The 20940-nt window shown below is 43.2% G+C and overlaps 1 protein-coding gene and 1 pseudogene across 1 annotated transcript in view; one reads left to right on the forward strand and one right to left on the reverse strand.

The window, feature by feature from the left end:
• The window catches only part of MYO3B (myosin IIIB), a 511858-nt gene that overhangs the window by 25180 nt on the left and 465738 nt on the right, over positions 1–20940 (forward strand). The gene's annotated exons all lie outside the window — the stretch shown is intronic.
• Positions 677–776, reverse strand: LOC112064587 (uncharacterized; annotated as a pseudogene).

Consider the following 20940-nt stretch of genomic DNA (forward strand, 5'->3'; position numbering starts at 1 on the left):
GGCCACTGAGCCTGCGCATCCGGAGCCTGTGCTCTGCAACGGGAGAGGCCACAACAGTGAGAGGCCCGCATACCACAAAAAAAAAAAAATTAAGTAGAAAAGTGAATATTTATTTAGAATGAGAAAAGAAATCAAGACAAGTTGAGAGTCTTAAAGAACGGACAGAGGCTTCCATTTTTGGCTAAGATAGAGTAACAGGGACCACATTTACTGATACAACCAACAACACCATCAGAAAAAGTGGACAAAATATATAAAACAATGACTTTTCAAGATACTGGATATCAAGAAGCAAAGGACAATGATCCCTAAGAAATAGGAAACAAATGAAATAAACCTTACAATCTCCCTACCTTACTTCATTTATAGCTTCTAGGCTGTAGTGCAAAGAAGGGAAATCCAGGAAGAACTACCCCTAAATGTTTCAGCGTGTATTTCCTAAGAATGGCAATACTCCGTAACATAATTTAATACCTGACAAAGTACGTTTATCTAATCTCCCCTCCATAACAAAATCTCGATTTTGTTAGATGACTTATCAGTGTCCTTTCTAGCATTCCGCCTTCCAGCACAGGATCCAGTGTGGGGTGAGGTCTTGGATTTTGTTGTCATGTCTTTTAACCTCCTTTAATCTGGCTTTTATGACATTGATCCCCCCTTCCCCTCACATGCACCATTTTTTTTTTTTATCTTCACGTATCTGTGTGCCATCTTTGTGCAGGGGCAATGTTGATCTTCATACTATTTCAATTTTAGTATATCTACTGCCAAAGTGAGCACCACACACCATTTGGTTTCGATAGCATGTTCCTCATTGTGTGCTTGTCTGGCGTTTCTTCCTGGTTAGACTGAGGTTATACAATCTCAGGTGATGTGAGTCCTGTCCAGGGTATCTGGAGCCACACAATGTGATCTGCCCCGCATAGATGATGTTAATTTGGACCTGGTCAAGGTGTTGTACAAGCGGATGGAACTGGAGCAGAGGAAAAGAGGATAGATGAAGTGTTAATTAGAGGATCTGTGAAGAGGGGGAAACTGCCTCCAGAAGCCTGGCTTGGCTCCGGGAAAGGGAAATGGACTGGAGGGGCTGGGAGATCAGGAGAGTTAGTCACTGAGCCACGCTAGTGAAGTTTGGCCTGGTTTTGTAAAACTGAGCCCCTGGCCTCCCACACTCTGAGGGATCAGTAGCCCAGGCCCTTGTCTTAGCAGAGGTCCCAGAGCGGGGGGAGGCATCCTGCAATGTCTGAGGAAAGATAGCTTCTAGAGTGAGCTAGCAGCTGCCAAGACTTCTAAAAAGACCACAAAATCCAGCAACCTCATAACAAAGCAGAGCCCTAGAGGAGTCATTTAAACTCCTATCTGGCCACTGACTGTGCACAGCCGTTCCAGGACCAAGTGGATGCCAAGGTGTGCCTGACAGAGCTGAGCTGTGCTGGAAACACAAAACTGTCCAACCATTCATGGAGAAATTCTACCCAGCGCCCAGGGAAGCCAGGTTTTCATCCAGCTCTCTGCAAAACAAAGAAGTAAATAACGGTGTCTTCATTATTAAATTCTATTGTATGATCTCCACATAGGCTTAAGAGAGGCCCCTTTGATTAGTGGGCCCCTGAAAAAGAGCTGCCAGGAAGCACTCTGAGGGCTCTCTGTCAAGCTGGGAAGGCACCCTGGTGGATAACGATGCAGAGACATTTTTCTATCCATCCATCCATCCATCCATTCTTTGAACCAATGAATATTTCTTGAGTAACTACCATGTACCTAGAGACCCAGGGCGCTGAGCTGGAGATGGCAAGGGAAGAAAACTTCCTAATAATGAAAGGAGAAATAGCTCTGTCCTGGTTGGGTGAATAGAGGAAATCGTGACTTTTCCTGTCATTAAGAAAACGTAGAGCCTCTAATGATATTTATAAATACAGAATCTAGAATCTACTGAAAGAAAAGAACTTTGTTTTTCTCTTACCCTAGGGAAAGAAAAGAAAGAAACACAAGCTGGTCATTAATTAGAATCAACCATTAAGTCTGTGAGGTGTGGGGCTGCTAAAAGGTGGTAATTTGCTTTGCAGTTTGGCTCTGTAACTGGGACACAGCACAGCCCCTAGTGAGGCAGTGCTTTTCTATGCCCTCTGTCTTGAGCTTTTGGAAAATAGGTCAAGTAAGCCAGAAGCTGCCCGGAGGGAAAAGGCTGGAAAGAAGCTCATGTGCCAGCCTGTCTGGGGAGCAGAGAGTGGGGACTTGAGATGTAGCTCCGGGGACATGAGTCCCTGCCTCTCCAGGGGACTCCCCCATAGACTGAGGAGGGTGCTAAGGGATGACCAGGTGCCTTAGCTGTCTTGTGCCAGGGGGTCTGGGGGGAATGGAAGCAGTAGGGAGGGCCCTTTTCTGAGCCAATGCGCAGACTCCTGGGAAGAGCTGAGATTTCTGCTGTTTAAGGAATGAAATGGTTGGAAGCTCATGTACCCACTGAAAATGCTCCCCAGGATTATACTGACATGTTGGGCAGGGGTTTCTCCGGGTACCGAGAAATTCTGAGGCTGGATGGTGCGCAGCAGAGAGAGGTGCTGTGAAAGAAGCCCCCCTTGGGAGCCATTTCTGCAGGATGAGAGTGTGCTGTCTGACAGCCCCATGTACCCCATGGGGAACTGGCTCACTGGAAGCCAAACCTAGGGGAACAAAAGTTCTTCCAGTCGAACCCTAGGGCTGGGGCAAGACCTCATGCTTTTATAATTCTCTGTAAGGAATGAGGAAATCATTGTGAAGTAACCTTCTGACCGTGTCTGGCCTTTCTGTCTCCAGCTACAAACATTGACAAGCTTTTCCCGGAGGTATTTCAATTATTTGCTTGTCCAAGTGATTGGTTATAGTTCCAACCAAGCTGATGCCCGTGACTATATAGAGAGAAGGAAGCACACCTGAAGCCTAGTCTCCACTGTGGAAACCTACCACGTGTCACCCTTGCCAATATAGGACATGACCAAGAATCACAAAGTAAGAAGAACAAAATAAGCCAACAAAACATCTGAGACTCCAGAGTCGATGTCACAAGATGTTCCATTAATTTTATTTATTTATACCCTACCTATTTGTAAAAAATGTGTCAGAGCACGTTTAGATCATTCACATATGAAATCTCTCAGGGCCCCATTTTGAATCCATTTACACGAACTTTATACGTAATTCTCACAAGTTGTCTCGGCTCTCAGGTATAAAAAGCAGCAGATAGTTAAATGTGGAAGAAGCTACTATAGATAGGTAAACTGATAACAGCAGGAAATGAGGGTCAACAAGAGAGGAGCCAGAAAAACTACTATAAGAGTCCCAAGAACTCAAAACTAACTATCTAGACCCATTTAGTGTAGGGTTAAAGAACCCTTAGAGTCTTAAATCTACTCTAGACTGATACTGATATTTTTATGGATGACCCTAAGTCTCTAAGAGAAGGTAAAATTATGTTCACTTCACCTTGTTTAGGAAGTTGGAATATATTTGGTTAGGAAGATTTTTGCCTCATATCACTAAAATTCTAAAATTTTCTGTTTATATAAACTTTCAAGTATTGGAAGACTTAGTCATCTAGAATGACTCAAGGTACAAGGCTCGGAGAAGCCCAGGTAGCAAATTTTCATCTTGAACACAGGTGTGTTTAGGGTTTAAATCAGTTGGCTCTTGATACAAATTATACTTCTCATCTTGAAAGGTGTAATTTTCAAATGGAATTAATGTGATTCATACACAATGAATCAGAACCACAGGACCAATTTTTCATTTGGAATCCATATGAGCTTACAAAGGACCAAATGGAAGTGGTGCCTCCCCAAGTTAAAAAAAAAAAGTTTAGAAATATAATTCAAGGTGTTTGATCTGCTAGAACCAAGTAACTTTTTGGTTTGGTTGGTATGTTCTGGACCCCTGGAATTGGCTGGGTGTAGGGCACACTGGCCACTGGTCTTTGGCTGCTAAGAATCCATTCCCCTCCTTACATGGAGGGAACCCTGATGGAGAGATGGGCTCTACCTCTCACATAGAAACCAGAGACACCCAGTCACCTCTCCTAGCCTCAACAGGATGTGAGCATGTGACTCAGGATTGAGCCAGGATTAGCCTTGGCTTTTGAATCCACAGAGGGTGCTAATCTTTGGTGAAGTCTACACTATTTTAATAAGATAGGGAGAAGTGTCAGGGTAGGGGTAAATGATTGCCCTTGGAAAAAAGCAAGCCTTTTTTGTAGGATTGTCTGTGACGTGTGTGTGTGTGTGCGTGAGTGCGCAGCAATGTTGATCTTCATACTATTTCAATTTTAGTATATCTACTGCCAAAGTGAGCACCACACACCATTTGGTTTCGATAGCATGTTCCTCATTGTGTGCTTGTCTGGCGTTTCTTCCTGGTTAGACTGAGGTTATACAATCTCAGGTGATGTGAGTCCTGTCCAGGGTATCTGGAGCCACACAATGTGATCTGCCCTGGTCCAAATTTGTTAATTTGGACCTGGTCAAGGTGTTGTACAATTTCTTCATTCTGGCTGCTCTTTTGTTCTTGTTTCCCTTGCCACTAATAAGCAGTGTGTGGGAAGTCACTTTAATTAATATCCCAGCAGCAACGTGTGTGGGGAGTCACGTTAATTAATATCCCAGCAGCAACTATTGTGAGGGCACTTTTCCCAGCCAAACACTGAGAGCCACAGACATGGCCTCTTTTCATCCCAGGGAGGCTCTTTCTTTTCTTTTCTTTCTTTTTTTCTTTTTTTTTTTTTTTGCAGTACGCGGGCCTCTCACTATTGTGGCCCCTCCCGTTGCGGAGCACAGGCTCCGGACGCGCAGGCTCAGCGGCCATGGCTCACGGGCCCAGCCGCTCCGCGGCAAGTGGGATCTTCCCGGACCGGGGCACGAACCCGTGTCCCCTGCATCGGCAGGCGGACTCCCAACCACTGCGCCACCAGGGAAGCCCATCAGGGAGGCTCTTTCTGCTTCTCGTGACCACAAGCCCGTCTTCTCTTGGCTCAAAGTCCTCTCGGGTACACCGTATCAGGAGCGGGATCAGACCTGTGGTTTTTAATGCTGTGATTAGGAAGCTGCGGATGGAACTGGAGCAGAGGAAAAGAGGATAGATGAAGTGTTAATTAGAGGATCTGTGAAGAGGGGGAAACTGCCTCCAGAAGCCTGGCTTGGCTCCGGGAAAGGGAAATGGACTGGAGGGGCTGGGAGATCAGGAGAGTTAGTCACTGAGCCACGCTAGTGAAGTTTGGCCTGGTTTTGTAAAACTGAGCCCCTGGCCTCCCACACTCTGAGGGATCAGTAGCCCAGGCCCTTGTCTTAGCAGAGGTCCCAGAGCGGGGGGAGGCATCCTGCAATGTCTGAGGAAAGATAGCTTCTAGAGTGAGCTAGCAGCTGCCAAGACTTCTAAAAAGACCACAAAATCCAGCAACCTCATAACAAAGCAGAGCCCTAGAGGAGTCATTTAAACTCCTATCTGGCCACTGACTGTGCACAGCCGTTCCAGGACCAAGTGGATGCCAAGGTGTGCCTGACAGAGCTGAGCTGTGCTGGAAACACAAAACTGTCCAACCATTCATGGAGAAATTCTACCCAGCGCCCAGGGAAGCCAGGTTTTCATCCAGCTCTCTGCAAAACAAAGAAGTAAATAACGGTGTCTTCATTATTAAATTCTATTGTATGATCTCCACATAGGCTTAAGAGAGGCCCCTTTGATTAGTGGGCCCCTGAAAAAGAGCTGCCAGGAAGCACTCTGAGGGCTCTCTGTCAAGCTGGGAAGGCACCCTGGTGGATAACGATGCAGAGACATTTTTCTATCCATCCATCCATCCATCCATTCTTTGAACCAATGAATATTTCTTGAGTAACTACCATGTACCTAGAGACCCAGGGCGCTGAGCTGGAGATGGCAAGGGAAGAAAACTTCCTAATAATGAAAGGAGAAATAGCTCTGTCCTGGTTGGGTGAATAGAGGAAATCGTGACTTTTCCTGTCATTAAGAAAACGTAGAGCCTCTAATGATATTTATAAATACAGAATCTAGAATCTACCTTACAATCTCCCTACCTTACTTCATTTATAGCTTCTAGGCTGTAGTGCAAAGAAGGGAAATCCAGGAAGAACCGGGTAGACTACCTGAATTGGGAGGTTGAGCTGAGAGTCTGGGGAAAAGATAGCTAGAGTTTATAAACAGAGTCCTGGAGAAGAAAGAGCTGTAGGAAGAGAGAGAATTCCAGGCATCTGCAGAGAGTTCCCCTTTTAAGTATTTGACGGTTATAAATACAGAATCTAGAATCTACTGAAAGAAAAGAACTTTGTTTTTCTCTTACCCTAGGGAAAGAAAAGAAAGAAACACAAGCTGGTCATTAATTAGAATCAACCATTAAGTCTGTGAGGTGTGGGGCTGCTAAAAGGTGGTAATTTGCTTTGCAGTTTGGCTCTGTAACTGGGACACAGCACAGCCCCTAGTGAGGCAGTGCTTTTCTATGCCCTCTGTCTTGAGCTTTTGGAAAATAGGTCAAGTAAGCCAGAAGCTGCCCGGAGGGAAAAGGTTGGAAAGAAGCTCATGTGCCAGCCTGTCTGGGGAGCAGAGAGTGGGGACTTGAGATGTAGCTCCGGGGACATGAGTCCCTGCCTCTCCAGGGGACTCCCCCATAGACTGAGGAGGGTGCTAAGGGATGACCAGGTGCCTTAGCTGTCTTGTGCCAGGGGGTCTGGGGGGAATGGAAGCAGTAGGGAGGGCCCTTTTCTGAGCCAATGCGCAGACTCCTGGGAAGAGCTGAGATTTCTGCTGTTTAAGGAATGAAATGGTTGGAAGCTCATGTACCCACTGAAAATGCTCCCCAGGATTATACTGACATGTTGGGCAGGGGTTTCTCCGGGTACCGAGAAATTCTGAGGCTGGATGGTGCGCAGCAGAGAGAGGTGCTGTGAAAGAAGCCCCCCTTGGGAGCCATTTCTGCAGGATGAGAGTGTGCTGTCTGACAGCCCCATGTACCCCATGGGGAACTGGCTCACTGGAAGCCAAACCTAGGGGAACAAAAGTTCTTCCAGTCGAACCCTAGGGCTGGGGCAAGACCTCATGCTTTTATAATTCTCTGTAAGGAATGAGGAAATCATTGTGAAGTAACCTTCTGACCGTGTCTGGCCTTTCTGTCTCCAGCTACAAACATTGACAAGCTTTTCCCGGAGGTATTTCAATTATTTGCTTGTCCAAGTGATTGGTTATAGTTCCAACCAAGCTGATGCCCGTGACTATATAGAGAGAAGGAAGCACACCTGAAGCCTAGTCTCCACTGTGGAAACCTACCACGTGTCACCCTTGCCAATATAGGACATGACCAAGAATCACAAAGTAAGAAGAACAAAATAAGCCAACAAAACATCTGAGACTCCAGAGTCGATGTCACAAGATGTTCCATTAATTTTATTTATTTATACCCTACCTATTTGTAAAAAATGTGTCAGAGCACGTTTAGATCATTCACATATGAAATCTCTCAGGGCCCCATTTTGAATCCATTTACACGAACTTTATACGTAATTCTCACAAGTTGTCTCGGCTCTCAGGTATAAAAAGCAGCAGATAGTTAAATGTGGAAGAAGCTACTATAGATAGGTAAACTGATAACAGCAGGAAATGAGGGTCAACAAGAGAGGAGCCAGAAAAACTACTATAAGAGTCCCAAGAACTCAAAACTAACTATCTAGACCCATTTAGTGTAGGGTTAAAGAACCCTTAGAGTCTTAAATCTACTCTAGACTGATACTGATATTTTTATGGATGACCCTAAGTCTCTAAGAGAAGGTAAAATTATGTTCACTTCACCTTGTTTAGGAAGTTGGAATATATTTGGTTAGGAAGATTTTTGCCTCATATCACTAAAATTCTAAAATTTTCTGTTTATATAAACTTTCAAGTATTGGAAGACTTAGTCATCTAGAATGACTCAAGGTACAAGGCTCGGAGAAGCCCAGGTAGCAAATTTTCATCTTGAACACAGGTGTGTTTAGGGTTTAAATCAGTTGGCTCTTGATACAAATTATACTTCTCATCTTGAAAGGTGTAATTTTCAAATGGAATTAATGTGATTCATACACAATGAATCAGAACCACAGGACCAATTTTTCATTTGGAATCCATATGAGCTTACAAAGGACCAAATGGAAGTGGTGCCTCCCCAAGTTAAAAAAAAAAAAGTTTAGAAATATAATTCAAGGTGTTTGATCTGCTAGAACCAAGTAACTTTTTGGTTTTGTTGGTATGTTCTGGACCCCTGGAATTGGCTGGGTGTAGGGCACACTGGCCACTGGTCTTTGGCTGCTAAGAATCCATTCCCCTCCTTACATGGAGGGAACCCTGATGGAGAGATGGGCTCTACCTCTCACATAGAAACCAGAGACACCCAGTCACCTCTCCTAGCCTCAACAGGATGTGAGCATGTGACTCAGGATTGAGCCAGGATTAGCCTTGGCTTTTGAATCCACAGAGGGTGCTAATCTTTGGTGAAGTCTACACTATTTTAATAAGATAGGGAGAAGTGTCAGGGTAGGGGTAAATGATTGCCCTTGGAAAAAAGCAAGCCTTTTTTGTAGGATTGTCTGTGACGTGTGTGTGTGTGTGCGTGAGTGCGCATACATATAACATGTATATGTGATAGAAATACTCCTAGAGTCACACTTTGGGGTATAGGTGATGATAAGCCAAGGAAAATGGAAACAGTGGTACTAGAGAAAGAATCTGGATCTGCCCTAACATTTACATATTGATCCTAGGGTGAGACATGGCCTGGATCCAGTGATACAAAAAGTAAACATAATATTGGTAATAATAGTAATAAAAAATCTTATATTTTTTGAACGCTTAATATGTGCCAAGTACTGTGCTAAGGAATTAGCACAACTTATCTCATTTAATACTTATTGTTAACATATATGGTGGGTCCTGTTCACGTCTGCATTCTAGAACACTAGTCATGACTGCTAGATCACCAAATCCAGGGGTCATTTTTAAGTCCTCATCTTGATCTTTAGTGGCATAGACCATATTAACTTCTTCCTCCTTTGGAAGTTTGCCTACTTTGTTTTCTAGGACACTATATTATTTTGGTTATCCCATCCTCTGGCCTCTACTCTTATTTCTTTTGTGACCTACTCTTTCTCTGCTCTCACCTCTTATATAGGGGTCTTCCATCCTAAGCCTTCACACTCTCTATGGGTGATTCCATAAATTATAGTACCACCTATATATTGATGATACTCAAATAACAACAGGAGTAATAACTAACATTTATTGAGTGGTTTCTATCTTCTAGTTTCTTTGCATGTAAGTGGTTTATATGTAAAAGCTTATTTGATACTCAACATCCTGAAGTAGGTTCAATTATTGTCCTGGTTTTATAGATGAGGAAACTAAAGTACAGAGGCTTGTCAAGGTCACAGTGCTAGTCAGTGTTGCAGGCAGAATTCCAACAGGGGTGTTTACCTCAAGAACCTGAGTATGGGACCCTCTTTAAGAAAAAGAATACAAAATGACAAATAAAAATTAAGTAGAGGGCTTCCCTGGTGGCGCAGTGATTGAGAATCCACCTGCCGATGCAGGGTATACGGGTTCGTGCCCCGGTCCGGGAAGATCCCACATGCCGGGCCACTGAGCCTGCGCATCCGGAGCCTGTGCTCTGCAACGGGAGAGGCCACAACAGTGAGAGGCCCGCATACCACAAAAAAAAAAAAATTAAGTAGAAAAGTGAATATTTATTTAGAATGAGAAAAGAAATCAAGACAAGTTGAGAGTCTTAAAGAACGGACAGAGGCTTCCATTTTTGGCTAAGATAGAGTAACAGGGACCACATTTACTGATACAACCAACAACACCATCAGAAAAAGTGGACAAAATATATAAAACAATGACTTTTCAAGATACTGGATATCAAGAAGCAAAGGACAATGATCCCTAAGAAATAGGAAACAAATGAAATAAACCTTACAATCTCCCTACCTTACTTCATTTATAGCTTCTAGGCTGTAGTGCAAAGAAGGGAAATCCAGGAAGAACCGGGTAGACTACCTGAATTGGGAGGTTGAGCTGAGAGTCTGGGGAAAAGATAGCTAGAGTTCATAAACAGAGTCCTGGAGAAGAAAGAGCTGTAGGAAGAGAGAGAATTCCAGACATCTGCAGAGAGTTCCCCTTTTAAGTATTTGACGGAGCACTCATCAATGCATGTGTGTGAGGAAACTACACAGGCTGGAGAAAGAATCATACGAAAGGATTAGAAGGAACAGTACCTAGTGTTTGTACAAGGTCAAGAATAGTACCTCTTCCCACCAGCCAGACTGGAAACCTTCATGATTCTTGAAACATAAGGTAGAATACTCAGAAGTAAATTGCCTCAATAGTAAGAAATGATTAGCTCTAGACTAAAGACTGGTCTTCTCTCACCTAAAAATTTTTTTAAAAACAAGGTGAAAAAGAATCAAGCTATTTCCTAGTAAATTAACTGCATCCCAAGAAAAAACCAAAAATATCTACAGCAACACCAAAATACCCAATAGCCAACAAGAAAAATTCATGACTGGCATCCAATAAAAAAGTTACCAGGTATGTGAATAAGCAGGAAAGTATGACCATAATAAGGAGAAAGATCAATCACAATCAAACTAGAACTCACACAGATGTTAGAATTGGTAGGCAAGGACATAAGAACAGCTATTATAACTGTATTACATATGTTTAAGGTAAATAGAAACATGAAAATTATAAAAAATACAAATTAAATCCCTAGAGATGAAAACTACAATACCTACAGTGAAAAATATCAATACATTAGAGAGAATTAATGGCAGATTAGACATCATAGAAGAGTAGTGAACTTGAAGACATAGCAATATTTAGCCATTTTAAAGTGAAGCAAACAGGGAAAAATAATTTAAGAAAATGAACAGAGTATCCATATATTGAGGGACATCTTCAAGTGGCCTACACATGAGCAATTAGAGATCCTGAAAAGGAAGTGGGCAAAGGAAAATTATTTGAAAAATATTGGTCCCCAATTTTCCAAATCTCATTAAAACTACATGAAACGTAATGAATCCCAAGCACAAGAACACTGGAGAAAACTACACCAAAGCACACCATAATCAAATTGCTGAGAAAATATTCAAAGCAACTTAGAGGAAAAATGACAAGTTATAGTCAGAGGAACAAGGAAAATAATGACAACAGGTTTCTCATCAGAAAAAAACAGAACAAAACAAAACAAACCCAAAAAACAAAACCAAAAAAACCCTCCAGCAAGAACAACAACAGCAAAAAAACCACAACCAAAACACAAGACAGTAGAGTGACATGTTTAAAGAACTGAAAGAAAAAAAAACTGTTTATACAAGATTCTATACCTAGCAAAGATATCTTTCAAGAATGAAGGCAAAATAAAGCCTTTTACAGACATACAAATGCTGAATGAATTTATCACTAACAGGCTTCCAGTACAAGAAATATTAAAGGAAGTCTGTTAGGCAGAAGAAAAATGATACTAGATGGAAATATGGATCTACAAAAAGGATTGAAAAGTATTGGAAGTGATAATTACATGGGTAAATATATGAGTTTATCTTACATTTAAATCTATTTGAAAGATAACTGATCATTTGTCATCAGGCAAATGCAAATCAAAACCACAATTAAATATTACTAGGGTAGCTATTGTAAAAAAAAGATGAATAATAACATGTATTGATGAGGATGTAGAGAAATTGGAACTTTCATACACTGGAAACTGGACCACTGCTGGTAGGTATGTAAAACAGTGCAGCTCTTCTGGAAAGCAGTCTGGCAGTTCCACCAATGGTTAAACATAGTTACTATATGACCCAGCAATTTTACTCCTACGTACATAACCAAGTGAAATAAAAACACATCCACACAAAGACATGCACAAGAGTGTTTACATCAACATTATTCGTAATAGCGCCAAAGTGGAAACAACCCAATGTCCATCAACTGATGACTGGATAAAAAAGGTGGTATATTTATATAATGGAATATTATTCAGGAATAAAAATGAATAAAATATTGATGCATATTACAACTTGAATGAACCTTGAAAACATTATGGTGAGTGAAAGAAGCCAGTCACAAAAGACCACATATTATCTATTCCACTTATATGAAATGTCTAGAATAGGCAAATCTATAGAGATGGAAAGTAGATTAGTGATTACCTTGAGCTTGGAGGGATGGGAGATTGGGGAGTTATTGGCTAAAGGGTATGGGGTTTCCTTTGGGGGTGATAAAAATGTCCTGGAATTAGTGGTGATAATTGCACAATTTTGTGAATATACTAAAAGCCATCAAAATGTTCACTTTCAAAGGGTGAATTGTATAGTATGTGATTTATATCTCAATGAAACTCTAACCAAAACAAAAATAATAACAATTATTTTTGAGTTTTATTTGAGTTTATTTTGAGTTATATTTTGAGTTTTATAACATATGTATAAGTAGGTTGCATGAAAACATATGTTATAAAAGCCTAGAGGGAAGAACTAGAAATAACACCATTGTAAGGCTCTTATACACTACATAAAGTGATATAATATGACTTGAAAGTACACCATGATATATTAAAGATGTATAATATAATCCCCCCAAAGCAGCCACTAAAATAACAAAGAGTTATAATTAATAAGCCAGCACAGGAGATAAAATGAATTTTTAAAAGTACACAATCTAAAAGGAACCAGGAAAATAGGGGGAAAGAATTAAGAACAGATGGGACAAATAGAAAACAAATAACAATATGATAGTTAAAACTAACTTTATCAGTCATCATATAAAATGTAAATAGTCTAAACACTCCAATTAAAAGGCAGAGATTATCAAATTGAATAAAGAAGCAAGAACTAATTATACATTGCCTGCAATAAGCACACTTTAAATATAAAGACACAAAATAAGTGTAAAAGGATGGGAAAAGCTTACCATGTTAATCTCAATCAAAATAAAGCTGTAGTGGCTGTATTAATATCAGACAAAGTAGATTTCAGAGTAAAGAGTATTACCAGGGCTTCCCTGGTGGCGCAGTGGTTGGGAGTCCGCCTGCCGATGCAGGGGATGCGGGTTCATTCCCCGGTCCGGGAGGATCCCGCGTGCTGAGGAGCGGCTGTGGTGGCGCAGTGGTTGGGAGTCCGCCTGCCGATGCAGGGGATGCGGGTTCGTTCTCCGGTCCGGGAGAATCCCGCGTGCCGAGGAGCGGCTGGGCCCGTGAGCCATGGCCGCTGGGCCTGCGCGTCTGGAGCCTGTGCTCCGCGGTTCGTTCTCCGGTCCGGGAGAATCCCGCGTGCCGAGGAGCGGCTGGGCCCGTGAGCCATGGCCGCTGGGCCTGCGCGGCTGGAGCCTGTGCTCCGCAATGGGAGAGGGCACGGCGGTGAGAGGCCTGCGTACCGCAAAAAAAAAAAAAAAAAAAAAAAAGAGTATTACCAGAAATACAGAATATCATTTCCTAGTGATGAAGGAGCCAATTCATCAAGAGGGCATAAAAATCCTAAGTATTATGTACCTAATAACAAAGCTTTAAAATACATGAAAACTAATATAACTGCAAAGAGAAATAAACAAATCTTCAATTATAGCTAGATAGTTCATTACCCCTCCCTCAATAATCAATAGAATAAGTAGAGAAAATAGGAAAATCAGTAAGAATCTAGAAGACCTGATCAACACCATCAACCAACTCAACAGATATTTAGAGAGCATGCCACCTAACATCAGCAGAATTCACATTCTTTTCACAGTCCATTAGCCAAAAGAGACCATATTCTACAGCAGGAAAAGCAGTCTCAATAAATTTAAAAGGATTCAAGTTGCTCAGTGCATGTTCTCTGGTCACAACGGAATTAAATAAGAAACCAACAATAGAAAGATCTCTGGAAAGCTTCCATATCTTTGGAAACTGAAAAGCATACCTCTAAATGGGTCAAAGAAGAAATCAAAAGGAAAATTAGGAAGTATTTTAAATTGAATGAAAATAAACCACAACCTATCAAAGCGCAGGAAAGGATGGTTTATAAAGGGTCCCAAGGAAAGTTTTGAAGGTGATGGCTATATTCACTATCTTATGTGTGATGTGATTCACTAACTTGTGCGTGATAATTTCATGGGCATATAACAATGCCACAACTTGTCAAACTGTACACTCTAAATATGTGTTTATTCCCTGTCAATTATATCTCAATACAGTAGTCAATGAAAAGTTGTTTTAAAAAGCTAACAGAGGCTGCAAAAGTAAAATAATCCAGAAAAAATGAATTTTTATTAATTAATCTCTGACACATATCTAAAATGCTTTTTTTCTAAAAAATTTTTTTTTGCTGAATACTCTCTGATTGCCTTTCTATATCACAAAAATCTTGTAGCATTATTTTCTATGGAGAGAATGGAACGTATTCAGCCTTTCCTCTGTCTTTGTTAATCAAAACTGGTTTTTATTACTTACATTTTAGAAAAGTTTCAAGCTAGTTTACTCCATTGGTGACAACTAAGCATTCTGTTTTGGTATCATTAGAAATCATCAGGACAAGGTGAATCAGATACGCCAAAATGTGATTTGCTGGGATGCAAAAACATATGTTTTCACCTACCGATATGCTTGCTATTTTTGGTGCTACTCTAGGACAATGCCCTGTGAACACAGGAATTTCGATATACTCTCTTTTGTGCAATTCCAATTGTATATGCTGCATTTTCAAGTATAATTACTGAGGGCCTGTAGGTACCAGGCACTATTCTAAGTGCTTCAGGTATAGCAGTGAATGAGATGGACAAAAAAAAACCAGAAAACGCTTGTCCTCAGGGAGCTTACATTTTAATGGCAGGAGACATAAAGTGATAAACCTTAAAATTTATAGTATGTTGTATTGCTAAGCGCCATGGCAAAAAAAGTGAAGTAAGAAATGAGGAGGGGGGTTCAGTTTTATGCAGCGTGGTTAGTGGAAGTCTTACTGAGAAGGTGACTTTCGAATAAAGGTCTGAAGGGTGTAAGAGAGAGAGAACCATGGGAATATCTGGGGGGAGAATGTTCCACACGGAGGAGCAGCTCGTGTAGAGACCTGAGGCTGGCTTGTGAGTGGAGAGCTGAGGGACAGAGGAGCTTCTGTGGGGGGAGGAAGGTGAGAGAAGTAGGAGGGGAGGTCAGAGCAGCGGAGTGTCCAGGTTGTGTAGGAGTGCAGATTTTACTCAGGGTAGGATGGAACATTGGAGGATTTTGAGCAGAGGGTGACAAGATCTGATTTGTCTTACTATGGTCACTGTAATGGGTTGAAGTCTTAACCCCCAGTACCAGTGAGTGAGAACTCATTTGGAAATAGAATCTTTGTAGATGTAGTAAAACTAAGGATCTCGAGATGACATACTGGATTTAGGATGGGCCCTAAATCCAATACTGGTGTCCTTATAAGAAGAGGAATAGACACAGAAGACTCCAGAGACAGAGAGAGGAAGGCAATGAGAAGATGAAACAGAGATTGGGGTGATGCGTCTACAAGATGAAGGGATGCCAAGGATTGCCAGCAACCCCCAGAAGCTAGGAGAGAGGCATGGGGCATCCAGATTCTCCCTCAAGGGTCTGCAGTGGTCTGAACCCCACTGACACTTGATTTCAGAGTTCTGGCCTCCCGAACTGTGAGAGAATAAATTTCTGTTGTTTCATGAAATTGAGTTATTTGTAGTGAAGTGGATGGACCTAGAGTCTGTCATACAGAGTGAAGTAAGTCAGAAAGAGAAAAACAAATACCGTATGCTAACACATATATATATGGAATCTAAAAAAAAAAAATGGTTCTGAAGAACCTAGGGGCAGGACAGGAATAAAGATGCAGACGTAGATAATGGACTTGAGGACACAGGGAGGGGGCAGGGTAAGCTGGGATGAAGTGAGAGAGTGGCATGGACATATATACACTACCAAATGTAAAACAGATAGCTAGTGGGGAGCAGCTGCATAGCACAGGGAGATCAGCTCGGTGCTTTGTGACCACCTAGAGGGGTGGGATATGGAGGGTGGGAGGGACATGCAAGAGGGAGGGGATATGGGGATATATGTGTACATATAGCTGGTTCACTTTGTTGTACAGCAGAAGCTAACCCACCATTGTAAAGCAATTATACTCCAATAAAGATATTACAAACAAAACAAAAAAAAGATGATGGAGGCTAAGTAGCCAAAGAGGTGGACTGTGCTGGTTCTTAAGTGCGAGTTTCTCGGCAGACCACCTTTCAGCCTGGCCAGCTTGCTCCACGTTAAGCTCTGCTGGAAGGGGGTGCCAGAGGGTGACACAAGGCTGGGGAGGGAGGAGTGCATCCTGTGCGTTGATTTCCCTTCCCGTCTGTGGCACCGAAACGATAGCTGGTTCCGATTTCCCACTTTTCCTCGTGCTCCCAGAGCCAGCCTCACGGGGCCCCCCAGAGGTACCCGTGCATGCTGCCTATGGCTCTCTCCTCGGAGGCCCAGCTCTGTGGGCCCCTTCTCACAGGCTGTGGGTTCAGGTGAGCCTGACCCTTCTCTCTGTGCCCCCAGCCGAGGGCGGGTGGCTGCTTCCTGCCCTGACCTCTGTGCTACTTCATGCCGCCCTTGTGCCTTTTCAGTTCTCCAGTACCTGCTTAATGATTTATATTAAAATCTGTTAAAATAACTGATGGGACTTCCCTGCTGGTCCAGTGGTTAAAGACTCCGAGCTTCCACTGCAGGGGGCGAGGGTTCCATCCCTGGTCGGGGAACTAAGATCCCGCCATGACATGTGGCGTGGCCAAACAAAAACAAAAACAAAAAAAACAAAAAACACAGAGCGCTGTGGTTTCTAGTTCCCAAACAGACTGATGCCGAAAGCATGGATGACTCCAAGAAAAATTCGAGTAACAGAAAGAATGGAGGTGCCTCAATGGAGATAGACAAGGCTGTGGGAGGAGTGGGTTTAGAGTCTGGATCTGGACTAATTCCAATTAGATGCCTGTGCACAGCCAGTGGCTTTTAATCATATTTTAAACCAAGTTTACTTAAACCTCACAAATTTTAACTCTTGTACTGCAGCTGACAAGCATGATCACGTGATTTGCAGATGGAGCTATCTTATCTCACGGCGTGAGATATCCAGGAGAGATGCTGAGTGTGGTCTTGGCTCTGTGAGTTCCGAGTTCCGGGGAGAAGTCTGGGCTGGAGACAACTACCTGGAGCTCACTAACACATACAGGTGTTTAGAGCCACAGACTGTAAGCCTGTTCTGTGACACTCCAGGTCTTAGCACAGAGCTTGGCACAGGGAAAGGCTTCATAAATATGTGCTGGATGAAGGACACATGGGTAGAAGAATCAGCAAAGGGCGTTAGTTGAGTCATCGTGCCTGTAATAGTAAACTGTTTTGAAAATGAAGTTTCCTAGTAATGGAACTAATATGACAGGGCGAAACTTGTGGATGGACTCCTCAGAATGAACTTGCTTGTCAAGCCAGGTGCAGGAACCAGGGTGATCAGGTGCCAGAGGGCCTTTCCCTAGCAAGCATCCCCTGGGAATTTTTTGGAACCCAAGTGTGGTTTCTTTCAGTGCAAAACTAGTGTGTGGAAACAGAGGCTCTGGTTCCCAGCAGTTGAACATAACATCCCCTCTCTGAGCCTCCTGATGAATGAAACATGGCCTTTTGTTTAGCGTTTCTTTCTTTTATTCACCCTGGCCTCGCACTTACCATCCGCTTCGAGTTCCAGTGAATTATTCATTACTCATCTCTTCTCGTCATTTAGCTTGGGAGCAGGACATCCTCGGGGTTAGTCTTGCCTTTGGTCAGGTCGAACGATGGCAGGTAAGGCCCTTCCTCCTCTGGCCAGGAGCTGAGGGAGCGGAAAAGACTGCCTGGACCCCAGCGTCACCGGCAGCCACCTGGGGCTGGCCCACGCTGAGGGCCGCAGGTGTTGGGTGGCTGTCAAGATTCTGCTTTTTCGCTTGTTTGTTGCAGCAGCATCGGAGGTGAGCAGGGAAAGCACCAAAGGAAACAAAACAAAAGGGTAAGAGAAAGAATTCCCAAAGCCACATTCTTCACCCGGAGAGCTGGTCTGTAGGCCTGGCCCATGTGAAGAAGCTGGGCTTGATCTTTCCGGCATGCATGATTTGTTTTCATCCCAAAGAAGAATTTCCCTTTAAAAAATAACATAGCTACATCTGCAGATCACGTGATCATGCTTGTCAGCTGCAGTACAAGAGTTAAAATTTGTGAGGACCCCAGCGTCACCGGCAGCCACCTGGGGCTGGCCCACGCTGAGGGCCGCAGGTGTTGGGTGGCTGTCAAGATTCTGCTTTTTCGCTTGTTTGTTGCAGCAGCATCGGAGGTGAGCAGGGAAAGCACCAAAGGAAACAAAACAAAAGGGTAAGAGAAAGAATTCCCAAAGCCACATTCTTCACCCGGAGAGCTGGTCTGTAGGCCTGGCCCATGTGAAGAAGCTGGGCTTGATCTTTCCGGCATGCATGATTTGTTTTCATCCCAAAGAAGAATTTCCCTTTAAAAAATAACATAGCTACATCTGCAGATCACGTGATCATGCTTGTCAGCTGCAGTACAAGAGTTAAAATTTGTGAGGTTTAAGTAAACTTGGTTTAAAATATGATTAAAAGCCACTGGCTGTGCACCGTGCCCTCCCAGCATATATTTTTCTTTAACGTGTTCTTGTCAGACAAATATTCAGCAATAGCTGTGAATTTTAGTGCAACTGTGCGGAGTCAATATAAAAATTTGCCTTTTGATGAGGTCTTTTGGTACAACTGTTTGCTGTGTTCTCTCCACATGCCTCCCCTGCTCTCCCTCTGGGGAGTCAAGCTGTCTGGCCTCCCTTTGCCCTTGGCTGTGGGAGACCTTCCCCGGCTGAGAGGGGCCCACAGTAGCCCATCCAAAAGGAGGCCGTGATGCAGATGCAGACTAGTCCCTGCTGAGCGGGAACTTTGGGGGCAGGAGGCTGCTGAATTGCTCAGACCTTCTTGCTCTTTTTTAGGACTTAGCAGATATAATCTATCAGGTTTTATGCCTACAGTTCAAAAATTTTAGCCTGCCATCAGCCACTGATGTTCTGGGAAAGCTTCAGGGTTCTGAGCACAGGTAGGTGGTGGAAGGAAGGGGTCTTATCCCCCTTTCTACCCACCAGAGGCTGAGCACCCTCCCTTCTTCCCAGCCTCCCAAGGCCGGCCTCCAGGAGCTGATGGAAGGCCAGTATTGCCTGGAGATGAAGATAAGATTACGGGGCTGAGGGTGGTGGAGAGGGACCAGAGAGGGATGTCGCTCTCCTCCCCTCCATACAATCACTGCTCTCAGACTGATTTATGCTGCTCATTGGCCCAGAAGCCAGGTCGGGAGTGCCTTCCCTGGCAGGCTGTCTTCAGACGGCAGAGATAAGGGGGATCCAAGAGCCGGTCATAAGGAAGCAGTTAAAGAAAATTGTCCGCCTTCCCAGTGTAATGTTTTAAGGTGTACACAGCCCACTGACAGACACTGTTTGCCTTTTGAGAGTTATATTAGGATTTTTATGTGATCACAGAGCATGGCGTGCGACCACAGGTGCGTCAAAGGCTCAGTGCGTTCACCTTGGGTAACGCTTAACCGAAAAACTAGTAGTTGGACCGCTCTCCCTTCCTCATGATGAGGCAAAAATGGGCTGGGTGAGCACATTTTCTGCAGAGGCGATGGGCTTTGTGAGAGCTAGGAGCTCTACTGCAGTGTCACCTGGAACGGTCGGGGCAGTTTGCCAGGCGTGGCTGTTCCCAAGTGCTTTTTTTTCTTTGTTTTGTTTTGTTTTGTTTTGTTTTGTTTTTAACATCTTTATTGGAGTATAATTGTTTTACAATGGTGTGTTACTTTCTGCTTTATAACAAAGTGAATCAGTTATACATATACATACATATGTTCCCATATCTCTTCCCTCTTGCGTCTCCCTCCCACCCTCGCTATCCCACCCCCCACTCTCTCACTTCGTCACAGCTTACCCTTCCCCCTCCCCATGTCCTCAAGTCCATGCTCTAGTAGGTCTGTGTTTTATTCCTGTCCTACCACTAATCTCTTCATGACATTTTTTTTTCTTAGATTCCATATATATGTGTTAGCATACGGTATTTGTTTTTCTCCTTCTGACTTACTTCACTCTGTATGACAGACTCCAGGTCTATCCACCTCATTACAAATAACTCAGTTTCATTTCTTTTTATGGCTGAGTAATATTCCATTGTATATCTGTGCCACATCTTCTTTATCCATTCATCTGTTGATGGACACTTAGCTTGCTTCCGAGTGCTTTTGTCCTCTCCTCTCCACTGGTCCCACATGCTCCCGAGACCCCTGGTGGTGGTTTCTTGTGCTTTGGGAGTAATTACTTGGTGTTGTCAAGCCCTCTGCTGGAAACACGAAGAATGTATTCTGGGAGGACATCCCAGAGGGCAGGGGACCCCTTGATGGGGATCGTCAAAGACTTTGCTCCCCTTTTCTAACCAGAATGAAACACAGTCATTTATCTCCATGTGACATCAATCCCCCACGTAAAGAGAAACAAATTCAGTTATCATAGGGCAGTTTTTCCTGGACAAGACCGTTTACTTCTATGTCTTGGTTTTGACATATGGCTTGGGTGTATCTTTAACCAAAAACCGTTTGCTCTAGTGCTTTTGAATATGTTTAGTTTGCTTTTCTTCAGTAATGACCTTGGGTTTGGCCAGAATCTTCAGCTGGATTGTGAATAGGCATTTTCTTTGCCTTTTTTGCCAAATAAACCCTTTTAATGTCAAAACAGGAGATAGTGTGACAGTTTAATCAGATACCAAGATATAAGCATAAAGAAAGCAAAAAAAAAGTGGTATCAAAAATACATGATAGGGCTTCCCTGGTGGCGCAGTGGTTGCGCGTCCGCCTGCCGACGCAGGGGAACCGGGTTC

This window comes from Physeter macrocephalus, chromosome 2 (assembly GCF_002837175.3).
Source record: "Physeter macrocephalus isolate SW-GA chromosome 2, ASM283717v5, whole genome shotgun sequence".
In the NCBI taxonomy this organism is placed as follows: Eukaryota; Metazoa; Chordata; class Mammalia; order Artiodactyla; family Physeteridae; genus Physeter; species Physeter macrocephalus.